The sequence below is a fragment of the Vulpes vulpes genome, chromosome X (assembly GCF_048418805.1).
Source record: "Vulpes vulpes isolate BD-2025 chromosome X, VulVul3, whole genome shotgun sequence".
Taxonomy (NCBI): domain Eukaryota; kingdom Metazoa; phylum Chordata; class Mammalia; order Carnivora; family Canidae; genus Vulpes; species Vulpes vulpes.
Genome location: NC_132796.1, coordinates 39562558 through 39584892, shown reverse-complemented (window position 1 = coordinate 39584892; position 22335 = coordinate 39562558). Strand labels below are relative to the sequence as shown.

The window sequence follows — 22335 nt, the reverse complement described above, 5'->3', positions numbered from 1 at the left end:
TTCCATCCCTAGAAAATGAATGAGAATTTTATTATTTCTTCGTTAAAAAAAAGTCTGTCCTTTGCCAAATCTAAGAATGTTGCCAGCTCGGGAGAATAAAGATCCATTTTTCTACACAACCACATTTAATAATTTCCATGAAATTGATATTTTAGAATAATGGCAAAAAGCCAAATTAAAAATTATGTATTTCTAATCCCTAAATTCTGAGCCCATTTTCTTAAGAAATACCTAAAATACGCTTTAAAACAAATCCAATTAATATAATTACAGAGGGCTTAAATAACACATACAAACTGGATCTGTTTCTGTAAAACACAGCTGTTCTGTTATTTATATTTTGCTATTATTTAAAATAAGAAATGTGGCCACATATATTAAGTAACTTTTTAAAGAGAGTGAATCTGTTGTCTACTGCATCATTAGGTTTTTTAAAAGCCCCTACAACCAATGAGCTTGGAAATCTTACATTCATGCCTCTGAATGTTGCTGCGGTTTTAACAAGGAAAGCAGCACATCCAGGTATTTAATGTAACAGAAACAAGGCACAGGCAGCAACTTGTATCCCCTGGCAGTTGACATGCTAATTTCTTTGCCTTCTCTCTCTCTCTCCGGCTCACTCCACCCCGCTTCACCAACCCCCGTTTCCCCCAAGAAACGAGGCACCCTCTGGGCCGTGGAAGGTGCCTCGCGGGGTGCGGCGACGCCGGAAGACCGAGGGCAGAGCGTGCGGTGCCCACACCCTTGACCGCGGGGTGAGTGCGGGCGGCCGCGGCCGGCGCGGGAGAGGGGAGCGGGTTAGGGGCGCGGGGTCTGGGCGGAACCCCGCCAACCCCCCGCCCCCCGCCCGGATCCGGGGAGCGGCGACTTGAGGCCCGGGGCCCGCAGCCCCCGGCTGCGCCCGGGCGGGGGTGGGCGGGCGGGGGGCGGAGCGCGCGCTGCGCGGGGCGGCGGGAAAGGGGCGGGGAGGACAGCTCTGGCTCGGGCGGGCCGCGGGCCGGTGGCAGAACCTGCGGGCTAGGTGGGAGGCTCACCCTCGCCGAGGAGAGGAAGCGAGGACCGCACGCTGGGGAGCGAGGAGACGTGTGGAGTCCGGGGCTCGGGCCGCCTCCACCTCCTCCTGCAGCGGACGCGGCGCGGCGGGCGGCGCACCGGCCGCCTCGGCTACCCTGCGCGCAGGTGGGCACCCCCGAGCGCGGCCCTCTGCCCCCTCCGGAGCCGCCGCGGGCCGGATGCCCTGGCGTCGGGGCCACCGAGCTCGGGGGCGAGGGCCGGGTAGGTCCGGGGGCAGCGGGAAGGTGCGCGGCCCCTTGGTGTGCACGCTTGTGCGCGCGCGCTGTGCTAGGTGGGGAAGAGGTGCGGAGGAGCTGCCTCCCTGGGGATTCTCCCCCTCCGGTCTCAGCCCCCACCCCCGCCGCTTTCTCGGGAGCGGAGCCCCGGGGCGGCTTGGAAGGACGGCGACCGCCCCCCCCCCCCCCATCTCGGTGGTGCGTGCGGGTCTCTCCTCCTTCGCCGTCTACACCTAGCAACCATCCGGAGGCCGCTGCTCTGGGCCCTCGGGACTGGAGGAAGCCGGGGAGACGCGAGAGTGGTGTGGTGGCAGGACCCGCCGGGGCGCGTGCGGGGAAGGCAGGAGTTGCTGGAGTATTGTCCGCCCGCCCGGAGCCTGAGCCCGCGCGCTCGCCGGCGCTTTCAGGGCCGGAGTGGGGTGTGTGATTGTGTGCGGGGGTGGGGCGGGGTGGGGTTTGCCGAACTTCTCTCTGAAGGCAGACGGTGCACATGCACTTGGCGCCTTGTGCGCGTTTGGACGAAGGGTTAATGGAGGCACGTGGGAGCAGGCTGGGTCGCTGGCCGGCCCCCAAAGAGCCTCTTGGGATGGCCCAGCGCGTGTTCGGGGTTGGGAAGGGAGGGAGTGAGAGCGTGTGCGAATGTCCGCCCTAGGGAGAAGGAGGAGAGTGGCTCGAGGAGACTGGATTTTCTTGGATTTGCGGCAACTCTTAAGACCCCACCAGGCTTCCCGGGCGTTAAAGTGAATCGCGGGTAAGTGGGGATGGATCCCTCCGGTGGGGCCACAAAAAAGCCCGCGGGCTTTGCGGGTTCGGCGGGCCTTGCCGGCTGGGTGGCTGCTGGCGCTCTCTCGCCTAGCGGGTGGGGTGGGGGTGGGGCTGGGGGTGGAGGTGGGGTGGGGGTGGGGCTTGTGTCTTCGGCTTAAGGTGCTGGAGCTGGGGCACTTGCTCTCTGTGGACGGTGGGACACGGGAGGTAAAGAGCTGCGCGGCGCGGTGCTCTTCTGTTAACTCTAAAATCTGTGTCTGTCTCTGTCTCTGTCTCACACGCGCGGGCACACTCACAGCACCCCATGGTTCCGTCTGTTTTTCTCAATTCACTCTAGAATCTTTGTCTCTGTTCCCTCGCTCTCCCTTACAGACACAGAACACACCCTGCTTTGCTCTGTTACTCTCAGTAACTCTAAAATCTGTGTGTGTCTCTATCTCTGACTCTTCTCGCACGCGCGCGCGCACACGTCCCTCACCTCATGGCTGCTTTGACTTGAGAGTTCGTGGATTTTCATTTATTGCTTGGTCTGCTTCTTCTGCTCTTAGATTTGGATACATCTGACTTTTTTTTTTTTTTCTTTTAAAGTAAAAAAGACCTACCTGTGGTAAAATCGATGGGGTTTTGGGAAAGCCCTTTCTTTCAGCGCTCTACATTCACATTCACAACGGGAATATGGCATTCTGAGGAAAACAGCCCCACCTAACTGCTGTTTAGGATGGATAAAGCACTGGTTCATTTGAGAATTGATATTACTGTTTTTAATAGATATTTTACAGCCATGTGAGCAAGTGTGCTTTGCCTGGATCTCTCCCTCATGGTTTTTTCTTCTTTGGGGTAATTTACAGAATTCTCAATTCCCTAGCTAACAAAGTGGTTAAAGTGTCTTCTGATTTGAAGTGGCAGATCTTGAAATGGTTGTGGGTTGGCATGTGGATGGGTTCTGTGACTCCGTCTCTTTCTTTAATGGACTCATCAGAGTGGTGTTGATGTGAGATTTAATCTGTTTCGATTTCTAAGTAATTTATCAAACCTTCCCGGGAGGGACTCCTTAAGAATTTCCACACAGAGGAGAAAGAACACTTTTAAAAAAATCTCTCGGAGCAAAGACTTTTGCCCCAATTGTCCCTGTTAGTTGCTTAGAAAAGATGCGTGGTTGATGAATAATGCATAAGGTTTATTTCTCTTTTATGTCTACAGGTGGCAGTGTGGAAGCCAAAACGGGAGCTTCCAGAAGTGGTTTCTGAAAAATAGGAGTGAATATACACGAGTAAGCTAGTACTGGAATCAGAAAAACCACAGGTATGTAGAAAAATTAATACACCTAGCCGGTTTTATAATTATCGCATTCCAATATCTTGACATTTATATAGACTTTTATGAAGTGAAACCTATTTTGAGGCATTTCCAGAGGAGAAAACCAGTTTATTCTATTACAGTGTATTTAAATAAAATCCTGTGTGTGGTTCTGTTACTTTTTACCTCCCTACCCCAAAAGAAGCTTTGTTTTCTGTTGTGACTATGTGGCTTTGCATTTAACAAGTCGTTGCTTTTAAAAACACTTGCTTAAACTGTGTAAAACTGCTAATTTTTTTTGAATGATTTCATTTGGGACACTTTTAACCAGTCACCCTGTTGAGCCTACACGATAGTATCTGCTTTTCACAAAAACTACATCTCGCTGTTGACTGGGCATACCGCTTACCAGAACACCAAGGCATCAGGCTGCCTCTTTGAAACCAGGCTTTTTTTTTTTTTTTTTTTTTTTTTGACCATCTCGTCCTTTTTCCTTTTCCCAAGCTGAACACAGACGAGGTACCTTCATAATTCACCCAGTTCACTAAATTAACGGCAGGTTTCAAAGGGGATCAAAGACTATCAAATTAAGAGTTTTTCATTGTGATGCAATTGAAAAGAATTTGCCTTCGAGGGTCATTAAAACATAAAGATTTGCATATTAAGGGCCTTTTCAACGACTGGGTAGCACAGTATTATGAATGGTGGAAGAAGGGAGGGGTTTAGCTTTGTGGATTTTTCTCTTAGAATGGTGGGCCATGGCTCATGGTGCTCTCCCTGGGAAGTTAAAGTTCTTGCTACCTTGGCTGTGTAAGGGGCAGGCATCAAAATGGCTGTTAAGGAGAATGAAGCTTTCTCTTTCCTCGGGGTGTACGCATTAATCACAATTCGGGAATGTGGTGATATCTTGTGATTTTTGACATTCTGCCTTTATAGCTGAAGAGGGATTTAATTAGCCCCTGCCGATGAGGGTGTAAAACAAAGTCAGATGCTGTTCTCAAAGCTTTAAAAGGCCAAATTGGACACGTACCAGTAGAAAGCAAATTGGGACCTCTGACTCAGAAAGTATAGGCTAGACTGAGGACTGAGGGGGTTCTTAATGTAAAGACCCCACGGATATGGAGTGGCTTCAGGAAAGCTTGTCGACATTTAGGAACAGGTAAGTTTGCAGTGTGTGGGACTTATTAGATTCATTATCTGACTCCGGCAACTAATCAACCCTCTATGCTTCTAATAGGAATAGGGTCTCATCTTCTGGGTCTGAAAGGAATAGCCCAACAAGTTGAGTTTTTTTTTCAAGTTGAGATTTTTATTCCCTTTTTGAATCTTACTACCCTCATTGTAGAGATATTAGGTGCTTTAGAGATATTTTATTTTATGAGGTATGACATACATACAATAAAGTGTAAAACACATTATTCCAAAGTGTCCTGCTCAGTGAATTTTGACATGTGTGAACACCGCCCAGGTCAAGATATGGATCTCTTCCGCCACCCCCGATTTTCTCCTCTTTCCCCTTCTGGTCCGTTTTTATCTCACTCACTACAAACCTGAAGGTAACCATATTCAGGTTTCTTTTTTCACATTATGGTTTTTAAAAACTCCAGCTACTAGTTTTGGGATTCTTGTGTATGTCTTCAGGCAGTCTTCATGCAGTTAAGGGATTCTTGTGTGTCTTTCACATTAACATAATTATGGGAGACTCATCAGTGTTACTGTGTGTAGTAGTAATTCATTCTAGTTCATTGTTGATTTATAGTTGGATGGACATACTACATTTGTTTATCCATTCTGTTGGATTTTAGGGTTGTTTTTAGTATGTGGCTAATACGAATAAAGCAACTACGAAAATTCATTTTTATTTTTAAAAATTTTATTTAGAGAGAGCATGGAGTGTTGGGGGGGGCAGTGTGGGGAGAGGGGCAGGAGGTGGGGGAGAGGGGCAGGAGGTGGGGGAGAGGGAGGAGGAGGAAGCAGACTTGGAGGCTGAAGAAGCTGCACAGGGCTCCATCTCATGACCCTGAGATCAGAACCTGAGCTGAAACCAAGAGTCCGGGACTTATTGGACTGAGCCACCCAGGTGACCCTGAACATTCTTGCTATGAACAGTCTTCCTTAACGTTTTTTTGGTGCACATGCCCACTCATTTCTCATGAGCACACACCTAGGAATGGAGTTGCATGGTCATAGAGGAGGCTTATATTCACCTTTAGTAAATAATTGCCAAATAGTCTTCCAAAGTGATTGTACCAACGTAGACTCTACCAGTGGTGTAAGGAGTTCCAGTTATTCCAGTTGTTCTGTATTTTCACTAACACTTGGTTGGGGGGGGCAGTCTTTTTTAAGTTCAGCTATTCTTGGTGGGAGGGCATACTGTTATCTCCCTGGGGGTTTTAAAATGGAAACAAATTCAGTGGTGGCAAAACACAGGTAACAAAATACACCACCGTAACCCCTTGATGCGCGTACAGTTAGTGGCTGTAAGCACATTCACATTGTTGGGTAACAACCATCACTACCATGTGTCTGCAGAACTGTTTTCATCTTGTAGATCTGAAACTGTGCCCATCAAACAGTAAATCCCTGGTTTCCCTTCCCCATGGCCCCTGGCAAGCACCATTGTATTTTATGTCTCAATGAATTTGACTACTTCAAGTATCTCGGGTAGAATCACAGAATATTTGCTCTTTTGTAACTGGCTTGTCTTACTGAGCCAAATGTGAAGATTCACTCATGTTGTATTACGTGTCAGGATTTTTTTTTTTTTTTTTAAGGCTGAGTGCTATCACACCATTGGCATCTACCACATTTTGTTTATCCACTTATCTGTCGGGTGGACACTGAGATTGCTGCCACCTTTTGCCTGTTGTGAATAGTGCTGTTCAGAACATGGGTGTACAAGTATTTCACAACCCTGCTTTCAGTTTCCTGGGGGGGGCACGTACCCAGAAGTGGAACTGCTGGATCGGCTATGGTAATTCTATTTAAATTTTTTGAGAAACTCACCATCCTGTTTTTCATAGCTCCTGCACGGTGTGACATTCTCAGAAGAGTGGAAGGGGGCCGCAGTCTCTCCACATCCATGCCAACACTTAATTCTGTTTTTTCCTTTATTTAAGATTTTTAGTGAAAGGAAGAGAGAATGAGAGAGCATGCTAGTGAGTGGGGGAGGGAGAGGGTAAAGGGAGAGTAGGAGAGAACCCCAAGTAGGCTCCATACCCAGCACGGAACCCCAAATCCAGGCTCTATCCCACGACCCCGGAGATCAAGGCCTGAGCTGAGGGCTCCTGGGTGGCTCAGTGGTTGAGCGTCTGCCTATGGCTCAGGTCATGATCCTGGGATCCTGGGATGGAGACCCACATCAGGCTCCTCGAGGGGAGCCTGCTTATCCCTCTGCCTGTGTCTCTGCCTCTCTGTGTCTGTATTGAATAAATAAATAAAATCTTTAAAAGAAAGACCTGAGCTGAAATCGAGTCAGATGCTCAAAGGACTGAGCCACCCAAGCGCCGCCCCTATTCTGTTTTTTCTTTTTTCCCTCTTTTCCTTTCTCCTTTTTCTTTTGATAATAGTCATCCTAACGGGTGTGAAGTGGTCCTTACGGTTTTAATTTCTATTTCCTAGTGGCTAGTGTTAAATACCATTTCATGAACTTACTGGCATTTCGATACCATTTTGTGAAATTTTTGTTAAAATCTTTTGCCAGGTTTTGAAGTGGATCTTTTTCTTTGAGTTCTTTTGTATTCTGTATAGGAGTCCTTTGTCAGATAATATGTATTACACGTATTTTCTCCCAGTGTGTGGCTTGCCTTTTCACTATCTTCATGCAGTCTTTGATGACTTTTAATGAAGTCCAATGATGGACTTTTTTTTCTTTTATGGCTATTGCTTTTTGTGTTCTATTTATAAAACTTTTGCCTATCTTGGGGTTATTTTTTAAAACCTCCCTTTTAGTTATTAGAAATAGATAAAGGCAATATGTTTGGAAAATGCAGTATATTAATTATAAGCATATTTAAAATAAGTACCCCAAGAATGAAAGTTGGAAATGTTCTTTGTTGTAGCAGGTGCCAGAGAAGGGGTTTGAAAAAGGGTTTTTTTTCAAGAAGATTCATGGACACTTACTTAAGTGGCCCCTATTGTGGTCTCCCCCTAACACTGATTATGTCCTCAGAGCCCCTCCAGAGTGGGAAGAACCCTAGGGAAGAGCCTGGTGATGACTTGGCTGGAGGAAAGAATGTGGCATAATGTATGAGTATCCACTTTTCCTTAATTCATAATCCAGACGTGCTGAATGACCCTTCCCTTTTTCCCTTCCCAGGGAGAGTTGCCATTGGTGGATGCTCCTTCTTTTCTTGGCCTCTGAAATTATCAATGCCCCTCTGGCATTCATTAGCTTTTTCTCTTCACCTGTATTTTTTTCCTCTCAGTGCTCTGTGTTCATGTTCATTCTTAGGTCTTCAGTTGTCCCTCTCCCCCTGCCCTGTCTTCAAAAGACTCCCCTGGTCTATCATCTGTTCTCCCCACCTGCCCTTCAGCAGAAGGTCTAGCTCTTTATCTTTACCTGCCCCCTGGACGTCTCCCACTGGATCTCTGATGACATGTGTCTTAATAAAACACACGTATCGTTCCTCTTCAGTCTGCTCTTCTGCTTTCCTGCCTTAATATATTTACCACGAATACAGGATCCCAAAGTAGACATCTTGGCACTGTCTCCCTCCTCCCACACAGTCCCTATCCCTCTTAGAGGCTATATTTAGTTTGGTTCAGGTCGCCTTTGGGATTGTAGTAATAGCCTCCCAACCGATCTCCCTGATTCTTCCCCTTGCCTCTAATCCCCCACTTGTCATCAGCTTGCTTTTGCCTAAAACACAGACTTACTCATGTCATTTCCTATTTAAAAAGTGATTTGTAGCTCTCTACACCCTACAAGAGGCATTCACATTCCTTAGCATGATTTACAGTAGGATACCCTTAATTATTTGCCTTCGACCTGCTTTTCCTGTTCCATCGTCTGCCGTTTCCTCCCCACACTCCATCTGTCCTAAACTATTTGCCATTCCTAGAACATTCCTTGAGTTCTTTCCTGCATCTGTGCTTTTGCACATGCTGTTTCTTGTCTGCTTCTGACGTCCATTCCTATCTACCGATGACTTCGTATTTTTTCCCTTAAAAATCAGCTCCAATGTGACCTCTTCTTTGAGTGAGCCTTCCTATCCTCTAAGTAGATTTTGTAATTCACACTTTATTAGTGTCCTTGGAGCGGATGACTAAATGTAAGCACTATTGCATATTAATCTATGTGCCCCCAGTAATTACTGAGAGCACTCGTTTACATAGGAAGACATTTGCTACATGTTCACTGAATGACTCCATTCCTTACTGTAGCAGTTAGCCTTTGCTGCTTAACAAACACAATATTGTTTTAGTCAGTGGTTTTTAAATTTTTATTATTTATTTATTTATTTATTTGAGAGAGCCATGTGCATGAGTGAGCATGAGCAGGGGGAGAGAGAGAGGGAGAAGCCGACTCCTTGCTGAGCAGGGAGCCTGTTGCTGGGCTAGATCCCAGGACTCTGGGATTATGACCTGAGCCAAAGGCAGACCCCACCCAAGTGCCCCTGATCAGTGGTTTAAAAGAACCAGCATTTAGCTTAGCTCTTGATTCTGTGAGTTGACAATTTGGATAGGACTCAGCTGGGCAGTTCTTTGGATCTGGGCAGGTTTTCCAAGAGGTGGGTTGAGGGCTGGCTCTTCTAGCAAGGGCTCAGCTCCTCTCCACCTTTTGCTTTTTGTTTATTTGTTTGTTTTGTTTTAAAGATTTTATTTATTTATTCTTGAGAGACACAGAGTGAGGCAGAGACCCAGGCAGAGGGAGAAGCGGGCTCTCTGCAGGGCGGCCAATGTGGGACCCCATCCTGGGACCCCAGGATCAAGCCCTGAGCTGAAGGCAGATGCTCAACTGCTGAGCATGAAACATGAAGTTCAGTGTTTCTGATTTACTACCAATTAAAGGATTCTTTTTAAGGACTAGTGTACATTAAGAGGAAGTATGGTTACAATACAGGTGCAGGAGCTTAATTGAAATATACATGAAATGTATATTGATAAATATTCTTAGAAAACTATACATGAAATGACCTCAACTTCAGAGGTAGTAGAATAATCTTGGATCAGTTTGAGTTTTTCCAGAACTTTGTCATAGTACATAGTATGTTTTAGTAGAGCTGTTAGAAGTAAAGAACACAGATCTAGATTTTTCCTCCTTCAAGCCCATTTCTACTGATCCTAGAGATACAGCTGAACTATGAAGTGGCGAGAAAGTGTAAAACAGGAGGCACTTGAAGGGCTATAAGACCCCTTATGACCTCTTAACGACCTTTCACATGTTTTTCTCCTGCCACGTGCCATTCCTAGATTGGCCGCTGACACAGTTAAAGGCATGAAACATCCACAACCCAAGTAATCCTCTGTCAAAATAACAGATGTGTTACTATCTATGGGTGAAAATAGAACTTTCACTTATGTTAAAAGATATCTTAAATTTTTTTCATGGCGTGTTTTCCTTTTATTTTGTAGAGAACAAAAGATGTAGTTCATATCTCACTGTACTCTATTTATAAATCAGTTTCTTAAAAAAATCCGTTTCTTACTAAATCTTTGTATTGTCCTTGCTGTTTAGGTAAAATGACATAAAATCAAGGAACTGTAGTTCAATATTTTTAGAAGACCATACCTACTTTTGAGTTAGAAAAATCAGTAGTTTTAACTATTAACAATTGAGCAAATCAAGGTATTTTAACAGATTGAAGTAGGATATTAATTGAGATAGCATGTGCAGGTATTCATGTTTTTTGTTTTCCCAAGAGCTAGTTTGAAATAGACAGTAGTGTAAAATATTTTATATACTAATATTCCTTACATGTTGCATAATGTGAATGCTCCTTCCTAAGTTATATCTATTAATGTATATTATATAAATACATAGTCTATATGTACTATATGGTGGGGAGAGAGAGGGAGAGAGACAGGGAGAGAATACACATCCTCCTGTATAAGGTTAAAATACTAGCAAAAGCTGTACAAAAATCTTGAGTAAGCATAGAGCTGATTTACTGAAACAGCTATACAGAACAGTGACTTGAGTTGTATCAGGGATTATTAGTTAAGTATTTATATTGAAGAAGGTTATGATAGGGAAATGACTAACATATTCAAGGTGATAACTTTAGAAGGAACCTCAGATGCCACACTGAATGGTGTTTTGGGCACAACTCGGCTTTTAAGTGAGAATTTAAAAACATATATTTGGGATGCCTAGGTGGCTCGGTTGAGCATCTGCCTTTGGCCCGGGTCATGATCTTAGGGTCCTGGAATTGAGCCCCATGTTGGGCTTCTTGCTGGGTGGGGAGTCTGCTTCTCCCTCTCCCTGGACCCCTCCCCCCTCATTCTCACTCTCAAATAATTAAATAAAATCATTAAAGAAAATAAAACCCATAAAGCATAGACATTTAAGAGGGACTAGATGGTTCATCAGTCATCCTCTTATCCTCTCTGAACACTCACTAATCCCCACTTCAGAAAATATATGAACTGTGTGAAGTAAAAGGCTATGGGCGCTGAGGGGACACCTTGTGCTTTGGTAATAAAGAATCTGTACGGAGGGTCAGCTCTTGTCTTCTCGTTTTCTCTCACCCCTATGTATGGCGACGTGGGATATTTTCTGTTATTAACCACCATGTGTGGTGATATTGTGCATGTTCTTAATCGCGTTATGGAGACTCACAGAAATAACCTGACTGCTGGGTTTTTCTTTTTAAAGATTTTATTTATTTATTCATGAGAGACACACACAGAGAGAGAGGCAGAGACACAGGCAGAGGGAGAAGCAGGCTCCATGAAGGGAGCCCGACATGGGACTCGATCCCCGGACTTCAGGATCACGCCCTGGGCCAAAGGCAGGCACCAAACCACTGAGCCACCCAGGCGTCCCTGACTGCTGGGGTTTAAGTGATAGTCTTTGGCCACACCCTTCTCTACCTCTCTGACATGTTCTTCTGCTCTGCCTGTGAACATTGGGTTCACAGAATGACCAAAGTCCTTGTGTGTGTGTGTGTGTGTGTGTGTGTGTGTGTGTAGGAGCTCTTCCCAGTGGTGATGTCGGGTCTCCATGTCTACATGCTCAGTAAATGAGCACCTACTGTGTTGTATTTTGCATCAGTAGCAGTGATTTTTCCATCACTATTGGTCCAAATATATATATATATATTCATTAAATAAAAGCATTACACCAAGAATTTTCACTTTGGATTAGATTTGACCTTGGATTGGCCTGGTGCTAGAATCACAAGGCTGGATTAGAAGTTAGAAGGGTGCTGTTAAGATTTCCAGTCAGCTTCTAAATAGCTGTGGGTGCTGTGCACATCATTCTTATTGCTCCAGGCTTCAGTTTGGTTATCCCCTAACATAGGGGTTGGACTGTTTACCTCTAGAGTCCCATCTTATTCTGCTACTCCATCAGTGTTTTTTCCCCCTGATTTTAGTAAACTCTACCATAAAACTATTACTAGGATTAAAATTTTTTTTTTACAGATTTTATTTATTTGAGAGAACACTAGCAGTGGGGGAGGGGCAGAGGGAGAGAGAATCTTCAAGCAGACTCCCCGTGGAGCAGGGCCTGGATCCCAGGGCCCTGAGATCATGACCTGAGCTGAAGTCAGATGCTTACCCAACTGAGCCACCCAGGCACCCCTGGGATTAAAAATTTTTGATAGCATAAAATGAAGTCACATTATAAGGTTCATGAAATGCAATCTGTGGCCAGGTAGAAACCAAGAGGCAACCATCCATAATAGTATATTCACATTTATGTTACTGTAGACTTTTCCTGTACTTGGTCAAGAGCAGAGTGACTATAACCCTACTAAAGAATTTAAACTTTACTGTTGAGTTCTGGTGCCCCTCCCAGTGTCCTTTTTATCATTACCTCCAATAATAGGAAGACCAAGTTGTATCAGACTAAGTTTGGGGGTTGCTACATGATTTCCTTAGTGCTTGCCATGTTTTTGTACTAAACATTTGACATTCACAAGTCCAGGTCTGGTTTTCCTTACGTTCATCATGCTTTGGTCTGTTGACCTTCTGGAATTTAAAGGTTGATGTCTTTCCTCAGTATTGGAAAATTCTCAGGGCACCTATGTGCCTCAGTCAGTTAAGTGTTGGACTCTTGATTCAGTCAGGTCATGATCTCAGGGTCATAAGATTGAGCCCCAAGTCAGGCTCCGAGCTCAGTGGGCAGTCTGCTGAGATTCTCCCTTTCCTTCTGTCTCTTCCCCCACTTGCATGCTCTCTCTCTCTCTCTCTACAAAGAAAGAAATCTTAAAAAAAAATTCCCAGCCATTGTCTCTTCAAATATTGCTACTGCCCTGTTCTGTTACTTTCTTCTGACTCTACCACTTTCATGGTCAGACCTTTTCCATGTTCTTTATGATCTGTTTTTTTCTATCCCTTTTCTATTTTTAATTTTTAATTTTTAATTTTTATTTATTTATTTTATTTATTTATTTATTTTTAAGGTTTTATTTATTTACTCATAGACACAGAGAGAGAGGGGCAGAGACACAGACAGAGGGAGAAGCAGGCTCCATGCAGGGAGCCCGATGTTGGACTCGATCCCGGATCTCCAGGATCACACCCCAGGCTGCAGGCAGCACCAAACCGCTGCACCACTAGGGCTGCCCTAATTTTTATTTAAGTAATCTCTACACCCAACATGGCACTCGAACTCACAACCCCAAGGTTAAGAGTTACAAGCTCTGGACTGAGCCAACCAGGTGCCCCTCCCCTCTTCTATTTGGGCTTTAATAGGGATGTTTTCCATTAACTTTTATATTCCAAGTTTATTACATCCAGCCTGCTATTAAACCCAACCCTGCTAATTGACTCGTCTGAGTTATTTCAGACATTATATTTTTCTTAATTTAAAGTATTTTATTTTTCTATGATGTCCATTTGATTATTTTTATAGACGAGATTGAGTGTGTTCAAGGTGGTAGGGCTGTAGACCTAGATTCTAGTTCCTTTTTGAAATTCTCCATCTTTCCATCCAATTCCCTTTTTTTGGTCTCATTTTCTTTGACTAATTTCTTTGACTAATCAATTATTTCAAAGGTTTTGTCTGCTGAATCCCGTTATCTGGAGCATCTATGAGTCTGCATCTCTTGTCTTTGTTCTCTCTTGAATATTGGTTACATTTTCTTTTTTTTAAAGATTTTATTTATTTATTCATGAGAGACACAGAGACAGGCAGAGACAATAGGCAGAGGGAGATGCAGGCTCCCTGCGGGGAGCCTGATGTGGAACTCAGTCCCAGGACCCCAGGATCATGACCTGAGCCAAAGGCAGATGTTCAACCACTGAGCCACCAGGTCCCCTTGGTTACATTTTCTTACAATTTTTTTTTCTCACCTCATAATAGTCTTATAATGTTTTAATCCTGTAACAAGCAATTTTGTGTGAAAGAATCTTACTAGTTCTGCGGCACATCTTCCTCCAGAGATGATTTCCTCCTTTTCCTCTGTTAGGTAAATATAGTGAGGAGTCGCACCATTGGGAGTTGAGCTAAGTCAAGGCCAGGTTGCAGTTTTAGGAAGACTCAGTCCAGCTGTGGTTGCTGTGCTTCTCAGGTGTGGTTCTTCCAGGCTTTTCATTGAAACTGTAGAAGACTTTTTTGTCTCCTTGGCCTTGGAAAACTGTGGGAGATTAAATTTTGCCCTTTGGGGGTCTTGAGCTTAGCTTCTTGTCCCCTTGATTTTAAGTTCTTGCAACTGTTTTGAAGAGAAACCTGGTTATGTATTTGAGGGAGCACTCACTCCTCCTTTGGTACAAATGTCCTCAAAACACTGTGAAACTAGAGACTTTACTCTGCCTTTGAATAGCTTTTGGCCTAATATCTCAGTCTTCCTCTTAACAGCTCCAGAACTGAACAAATGTGGGTATTTTGCATTTGTCACATTAGCCTACGTTAGCACGTTCACCAAGAAGTTTTGATCACTTTTCCTCGGTAGAAATCTTTTCTCTTGGCAAGTCTTCGCAGCTCCCAAGTGCCCTGAGGGAAGAAAATCAGAGATTTCTGCTCACCTCAGAAGGGCTCCCCTTTGACATTCTTGTCCTTGAATCCTTTCTAGTCTCAAGAAAGCCTCATACTATTTTTTTCTCTATGAAGCATATAAGGTGGGATCTGCAATTTCATAATATACATCATTTTCATGTCCTCATCTATTCTCCTTGTTGAAGTCTTCAGTTGAAGCATTCCACATTTCCTAGCTTTGTGATAAAAGTAATTTTGGCAGTGAAGCACCTGCTGACTCATTACAATATTACTGCCAGAGGAGGAAAATAGGACTACTTGGACAATATGGTCCTCTTCAAAATATTTTCATTTTTTTAGTTTTTCAATTTTAATTTGTCTAAAAAAAGCACTTTTTAGGTAGACAAAGGTAATGGAGGCACTCTCACTTGACTTCAGGTTCTCTCAGATGGGTTCCTTACTGGACACATTTTCTTCGCTTTTGTACTAAAATGAGGCATGACTCATTACAAACCCTCTCATTTGTGAGGAGAATTTGCTCCAGAGAATCCTAGGCCCATTTCTAGGCAGCATCCATATGGTTTGCACATGTAAAAAGGAGAGAATGAGCCCCTCACATTATTTAAATTGGAACCATTTCAGTGTGAAGGAGCAGTTTTGTCGTTAACTTTTCTTAGAGGCTATGTAAGACCTGGCCAGGGCCAAGAGCTCTAGGCTTGGTGGGAGCTCTGAGTTCTAGTGTTGCCTCGGCCTCCCACATGCTGTTCCTCCCAGAGGAGACCTCCATTTTTCTCATCCTGAGACTGTTAGGACATTGGAACTGTTGGGTTCTAATAATCCTTTACCATTTCTGCCCTTTGGATTCCAATCATTTATCACATGGAAATTAAGGTTGTACTTGCATTTCAGTAAACTGTTTGCCAGGATCAAGTGAAAGCACAAACTTATGCAAATTTCTTTTGACCTCTATGTTTTCTATGTTTGTGACACCAAGTGGGAAATCTTAGATACTGTGTGTCAGTGTCTAAGAAACAATTTTTCTTTTTTTTTTAAAGGATTTTTTTTTATTTAAGAGGGAGAGAGAGCATGACTGGAGGGCAGAGGAAGTAGGAGAAGCAGGCTCCCCGCTGAGCAGGGATCAGCATGTGCTGAGCAGGGATCAGTGAAATGGGGGGGGGGGGGCGGGGGGCTCAATCCCAGGACCCTGGGATCATGACCTGAGAGCCAAAGGCAGCCGCTTCACCAACTGAGCCACCCAGGTACCCCACAATTTAAAAAAAAATCCTGTGTTTTGAGTCCTGAGTCCCCATGTCAGTCCTAGGTTTGTCACTTAATCTGCTCTGGGACCCTGGGCACTTCACCAACTTGTCAGGCTCACTTGCCTCTACTGCAAAATGGATAGAAGAATACTAGGACCATACCGGTCTCACATAGCTGTTGTGAGGAAGATCACAAATGATTGGTCTGTGAAGGCACTTTATAAAGAGTAAAGAGCTGTAAAAACATCAGTTATCATTAGGACTGTAATGACACATCTCTTGTCAGCGGGAACCATCTGTTTGTTGTGGCTCTCACTATTCAAAGTGAGATGTGAAATCAGCCCAAGGGTATTTAAATGATATACACCTTGACTTTTGTTATCATTTCAGTCCTTTTTTTTTCCTTTGGCGGTGGGGGTGGGGGTTGGTGGGGTGGGTGGGTAGGTAGGTAAACTGACACGGTGCAAAGGATAAACTCTCTGCTTATAAAACCATTGAAATGTAGAGCTGGAAGGGACAGTGGGATTATTTTAGCAAATCCCCCTCTTTGAGAGATGTCGGTTAAGAAGTTTAAGAAGTTTAACGGACTTAGCAAAAGTAACAGAGCTGCTTCGAGATAAAACCACAACTGAGACTTCACTGTTCTCCCTTGAAACCTTGACATGTGCAACTGACTTCTAGAATTTTGGTCAGGGATCCAGATGAAGCAATTCCCTTTTCTTTTGGACATTGCAGTTCTCCGTTTCTCTTCTCCCTAACTTCTGACATCCTTTACTTCTCTCCTGCCTTACAGCCAGCCCTCTCTTTCTCCCTTTCTTGTGGTGGCGCCTCTCTCCACTCCGGAGAAGAGAGTCCTTCACCTCTCACCAAAGCTCCTCCTTCCCCCTACGCCCCCCACTGCCCTCCCCACATGTTCTCTGGATTCTGAGTCTGTTTGCCTCTCTGGGATTTATTCCAGAACTTATACTGTCATCCCATATTATCTTTATTTCCCTTACTGTTGCTTCTCCTTAGCCCATGAAGGTGTCCAAGCTTATTGTAGGATTTTTTTTAACTTAATCTCGCATACTACTTCTTTTCAATATTTGGCTGCTAGAAAGAGAAATTCATAAGCAGAGAAATCCCTCCTTTGTCAAGTTCCATTCATTCTTTTCCTTTTTCCTTCAATTTTAAAAAATCATGGCCAAATACACATAATGTAAGATTTACCATCTTAACCATTTTTATGTATATCACTCAGTAGTGTTCAGTACCCATCATCACTGTCTACCCCAACCCATTTCTTTGTCTTGCAAAACTGAAACTCTGGGGTGCCTGGGTGGCTGAGATGGTTAAGCATCTGCCTTCCCTCAGGCATGAACTCTCAGTCCTGGGATCCAGCCCCGTGTTGGGCTCCCTGCTCAGCGCAGAGCCTGCTTCTCCCTCGGCCTGACTCTGCCTGCTTGTGCTCGCTCTCTCATTCTCTGTCAAATAAATAAATAAAATCTTAAAAAAAAACCCTGAAACTCTGTCCCCATTAAATACTAACTTCTCATAGGTCCCTCCTCCCAACCTCTGGCAACCCCCGTAATTCTTTGTCTTTATGATTTTTCCACACATTCCTTATATAGTCCTGCACAAATGCAGTGGCTGGCGCTTGGTGGCCGCCCAGAAAAGTCCTCTCCCTCCTTCTCCTTCCTCTGTCTTCCTCTGCTCCGCCTCTTCCCTCATTTGTTGCAGTTTTCTGGCTTCTCTGGGGAACAATTTACTGCCCAGTTTTGAGGTCCTTTTTCTTCCTTCTTTGGCCTTTTGGCCCCTGTGATCCTTAGGATCTAGGCTGGCTTCCTCCTCTCCTTTGGAGTTCATAAATGGCACTGTCCTGCCTTCCCATTCAGCAGCCCAGGGACATGGGCCCACTCCGCTGCTCCCCAGCCCAGGGGGCTGTTTCCTTATATCCTTGACAGAATGTGCCTGAGCCTCAGTGCCTTCAGCCCTTGCTTCTCTTTCCTCTCTACACATTTCACCCAAATGCCTTTCTCAGGAAAGCCTTCACTGACAACCTGTTGCAGCTCCACAGAACTTTGGAAGTTCTGATTTCAGTGTTACTGGGGTTTCACTTGGTCATCCCCTTCCCCTGCGTTGGTGAGGGCTTCATGAACTGAGACTGCCCTTAAGTCTTCTCTATTAGATGTGGCCCTGGCAGTTGGCCCTGAAGCAGGGCTGAATAGATGGAGAGCATTCATTCATTTAAATATGGTTCTAACAGAAATGTGCTTTTCTGGGGCACCTGGGTGGCTCAGTGTTTAAGCCTTTGGCTCAGGTCATGATCCCCGGGTCCTGGGATTGAGTCCTGCATCGGGCTCCCTGTGGGGAGCCTACTTGTCCCTCTGCCTATGCTCTCTGTCTCTCATGAATAAATCAGTTTAAAAAAATCTTGGAAAAAAAAAAGCAAATGTGCTTTCCTGATATAAGAGACTGAATGTTGATCAACCACTGGGAACATCAGAGTACACAAATAGAAAAGAGCAATTCACCTTGGTGCTTTGTTGTGGGAATCTGTGATTTCAGCCAGCTTCTGAAGTACTGAGTTGTTATGCATGTGGTATCACCGTGCGCTAGGTAGAATAATGGCCCGCAGATGAATTCTGTGTCCTAATTCCTGGAACCTGTGGAACATGTTAAATAAAGGAAAGGAAAGAAGAGTTAAAGTTGCACATGGAATTAGGTTGCTACTCAGGTGTCTTTAAAATAGATTATCCTAAAAAAATAAAATAAATAAAATAAATAAAATAAACAAAATAAATAAAATAAAATAAAATAAAATAAAATAAAATAAAATAAAATAAAATAGATTATCCTGGGGGTGCTTAGCTGGCTCAGTTAGGTATAGAGCATGTGACTTGTGATCTCAGGGCCATGAGTTGGAGCTCCACATTGGGTGTGGAGCCTACTTTAAAAAAAAAAAATGGTACTGGATTACCTGGGTAGGCTCAGGGTAATCAAGGGTCCCTAAAAGTGGTGTGTGCTGTAGAATCTGCTTAGAGCTAGGTTCATGGACTGCTGAGGATTTTAAATTGCCTTGAATATTATCTTCGGTTAATGCTTCACTGATAAATCCCTTTCTACAACAGATATAATTACATCTGTTTTCTGTGTTATTAGCTGTAGTGAAAAAAGGTGCTTTCATTGAATGCTTGTATAAGTCAGGTGCCTTATATATTACCATATTTAATGTGCTAAATAACCAAAGAAGTCAGTATTAAGACCACTTATGGATGAGGAAACAGGCAGAGTGGTTAATTTATACAAGGTCACACTGCTAGTAACTTGCAACTGTGAGTTTTTATTGCACATAAAAAAGAGAAGATTCCGAGTTGTGACATTCTCAGTTTGGCAAGGCGTGCCCATGGCCTGTATTGTCTGATGGTATGTCTTATAAAGTCTTGCCTTGAAATTTGAAAGTTGAAGATGAATTTGTATTTTATTGAAGCAGCGTGCCACGGTAACAGACATGTAGTAAATAGAGAAGAGGACAAAAGTTATCCAGGAGTCCAACAAAATCTTGATTATATTTTGGTAGATTTCCTTCTTGTCCTTTTGTCCCTGTTCGTGTGTATGTTGCAGCTCTCCACAGCTGCAGTCCTAGTTTGGGGTTTCTTATTTGACATTCTGTATTCTTCCATAGCCTGTGTCTTTGTAATTACCATTTTTAATAGACAAAAGGTGGTTTCCAATTTTCTTATTATTACAAGTGATGCTGAAAGAACAGTTTCTATCTGGGACATGCTGTTCTCTTGGTGAAGAGCAGGAGCACAATCCAAACCACGCAACACAGTTAAAACCTCGGTTTGGAGGTGGTTAGTGCCATATCTGCTCACATTTCCATTAGTCAATGTGTGTCATAGGGGCCAAACCCAAAGTCAAGGAAGTGGGGACATGTACTTCTCTCCCATGACAGTCAAAAGGATGAGTAACCCTATTATGCAGAGGGAGAAATAGTTGGGAATAATGATCCCATCTACCACCTGGTGGGGAATAGGATGCATAGAGCTGGAACATAAAAATAGAAATAAATAAAAGCACATAGAGACAGATGGGGGTGGAATGTGAATTCAGATTCTGACCTGGAGCAGAGGCTCTGTCTCAGGTGCCTCCTCTGACATGGAAGAATGAAAAGAAATGATGTCTCCAAAGCACATTGTGCTTGCTTGACATGTAAAAGGCCGCCAGCAAATATTAGCTCCCTTTGATGGTATAATTTTGCCATGGTACTGGATGTGCTATTTTCGTGTCTGTTTGGAACTTGACGTTCTTGGGTTTTAACTCAGGTACACACAATGCTGTGGATTTTCTAGTCATACAGGGAAAAATGGGCCTAGTTTTTGGATTATATCTCCCCAAGTCCCTTTAAAAAGTGCACAGTCACTGAGGAGCTAATGTAAAATTACTGACCCGATTTCCTAAGCAACTGAAATTGACATTTCCAAGGTGAGAGCTTGTTAGAATTGGGGCATCTTGGGCCCTACCTCTGACCTATTGAATTGGATTCTGTAGTTCAACACAATCCCTAAGGGATTGGTATATACATTAAACTCTGAAGAGCACTGATCTAGATCATCCTTAGAAATGCTGTTTTAGCAATTAGAAACGACAAATACCCACCATTTGCTTCAACGTGGATGGAACTGGAGGGTATTATGCTGAGTGAAATAAGTCAATCGGAGAAGGACAAACAGTGTATGTTCTCATTCATTTGGGGAATATGAATAATAGTGAAAGGGAATATAAAGGAAGGGAGAAGAAATGTTGGGAAATATCAGGAAGGGAGACAGAACATAAAGACTCCTAACTCGGGGAAACGAACTAGGGGTGGTGGAAGGGGAGGAGGGCGGGTGTTGGAGGGGAATGGGTGACGGGCACTGAGGTGGACACTTGACAGGATGAGCACTGGGTGTTTTTCTGTATGTTGGTAAATTGAACACCAATAAAAATTAATTTAAAAAAAAAAAGAAATGCTGTTTTAGGGACGCCTGGGTGGCTCAGTGGTTGACTATCTGCCTTCGGCTCAGCGTGATCCCAGAGTTCCGGGATCCTGTTCCACATCAGGCTCCCAGCGAGCAGCCTGCTTCTCCCTCTCCCTACGTCTCTGCCTTCTCTGTGTCTCTCATGAATGAATAAATAAAATCTTAAAAAAAGAAATACTGTGTTATTTATATTTATTTTTTTTAGAGAGGGAAGAGGGTAGAGGCAGAGGGAGAGGGAGAATCTTAAGTTTCATGCCCTAGAAATGCTGTTTTAAAAGAAAAGTGTTCTCTTTTTAAAAATGATTTTACGTATTTGAGAGAGAGAGAGAACAAAGCACAAGTAGAGGGAGCAAGAAAGAGTGAAGCAGGCTCCCTACTGAGAAGGGAGCCCAATGTGGGGCTCCATCCCTGGACCCTGGGATCATGACCTGAGCCCAAGGCAGTCGCTCAACCACCGAGTCACCCAGGTATTCCAGGATAGCTTTTTGTCCAAGTGTGAAATTCTTGTGTCTGAAGAATTTTGATCCCCCCCTCTTTTTAAATAGAAAATGGGAAATCAGTCTAACATTTAATATATTTTTCTTTTTCTTCCAAATTATATGTTAGTATTAGGGGTCTGACCACAGGTTAAATTCACTTTGCAACTTTTTAGACCTCTTTTTTTTTCTTTAAGTCTTTCAACCAGTCCTTTGCAACATACTGAAGATAATTCTGTCATCAGATGCTGACTTGACTGCACAGAGTCCCCGGTTCATCAGTGAGCTGCATATTCTGTATTTTGTGGCTATATGCTATTTCCTTCGTGCAGCCCAAAGAATCTTTTTCTCTTGGAACCCACTAACCTTACGCTCTTCCTTCCCTGGGGTGCCGCCTTGTGGTGGGCTGTGGGTCCTTCACCGACAAACTCCTGCACTGGTTAGTCATGGAGGAAAGTGAGTCAGCCATTGTGTGACTCATCGCAAACCCAGCTCAGAGTAACAGGCCCCCATCATACACCCAAGAGACCACGAATCATTAGGCTGAGACAACCTGCTGGTGGATACTATTTGGAAAAACTCCCCTATTGTGATTTTTTTTCAACCCTTTTCCCTCCTACTATAAATGGACTTAGAATAAACATTAAGAAGAGAATGAAGGGCAGCCCTGGTGGCTCAGCGGTTTAGCGCTGCCTACAGCCCAGGGCGTGACCCTGGAGACCCGGAATCGAGTCCCATGTCGGGCTCCCTGCATGGAGCCTGCTTCTCCCTCTGCCTCTCTTCCTCATTCTCTCTCTCTCTCTCTCTCTCTCTCTCTCTGTCTCTCATGAATAAATAAATTAAAAAAAAAAAAGAGAATGAAGACATTACTCATTAGGGTCTTTGGGGGCTTCGATCTTGATTTTATTTTTTGTTAAAGATTTTATTTATTTATTCATAGAGACAGGGAGAGAGAGAGATCCTGGGTCTCCAGGATCATGCCCTGGGCTGCAGGCAGCACTAAACTTGCTGCACCACCGGCACTGTCCTCGATCTTGATTTTAGCTAATTCAGTATTATCCACACTTTACTTTGTGGATATGTATGTATGGTTGTATGTATTGTAAAATTCTATGTATTTTAAAGTTCTATGTGTACAAATACACACATTTATATCTACTT

At 43.9% G+C, this 22335-nt stretch overlaps 1 long non-coding RNA gene across 3 annotated transcripts in view; it reads left to right on the top strand.

Moving 5' to 3' along the window:
• The first annotated feature begins 963 nt into the window (after positions 1 to 963).
• The window catches only part of LOC140596302 (uncharacterized), a 128186-nt gene continuing 106814 nt past the window's right edge, over positions 964 to 22335 (top strand). For all 3 annotated transcript variants that reach the window (XR_011998336.1, XR_011998337.1, XR_011998338.1), the window contains exons 1-3: positions 964 to 1179; positions 1942 to 2040; positions 3255 to 3356. This is a non-coding gene — a long non-coding RNA (uncharacterized lncRNA). The remainder of the gene's footprint in view (positions 1180 to 1941; positions 2041 to 3254; positions 3357 to 22335) is intronic.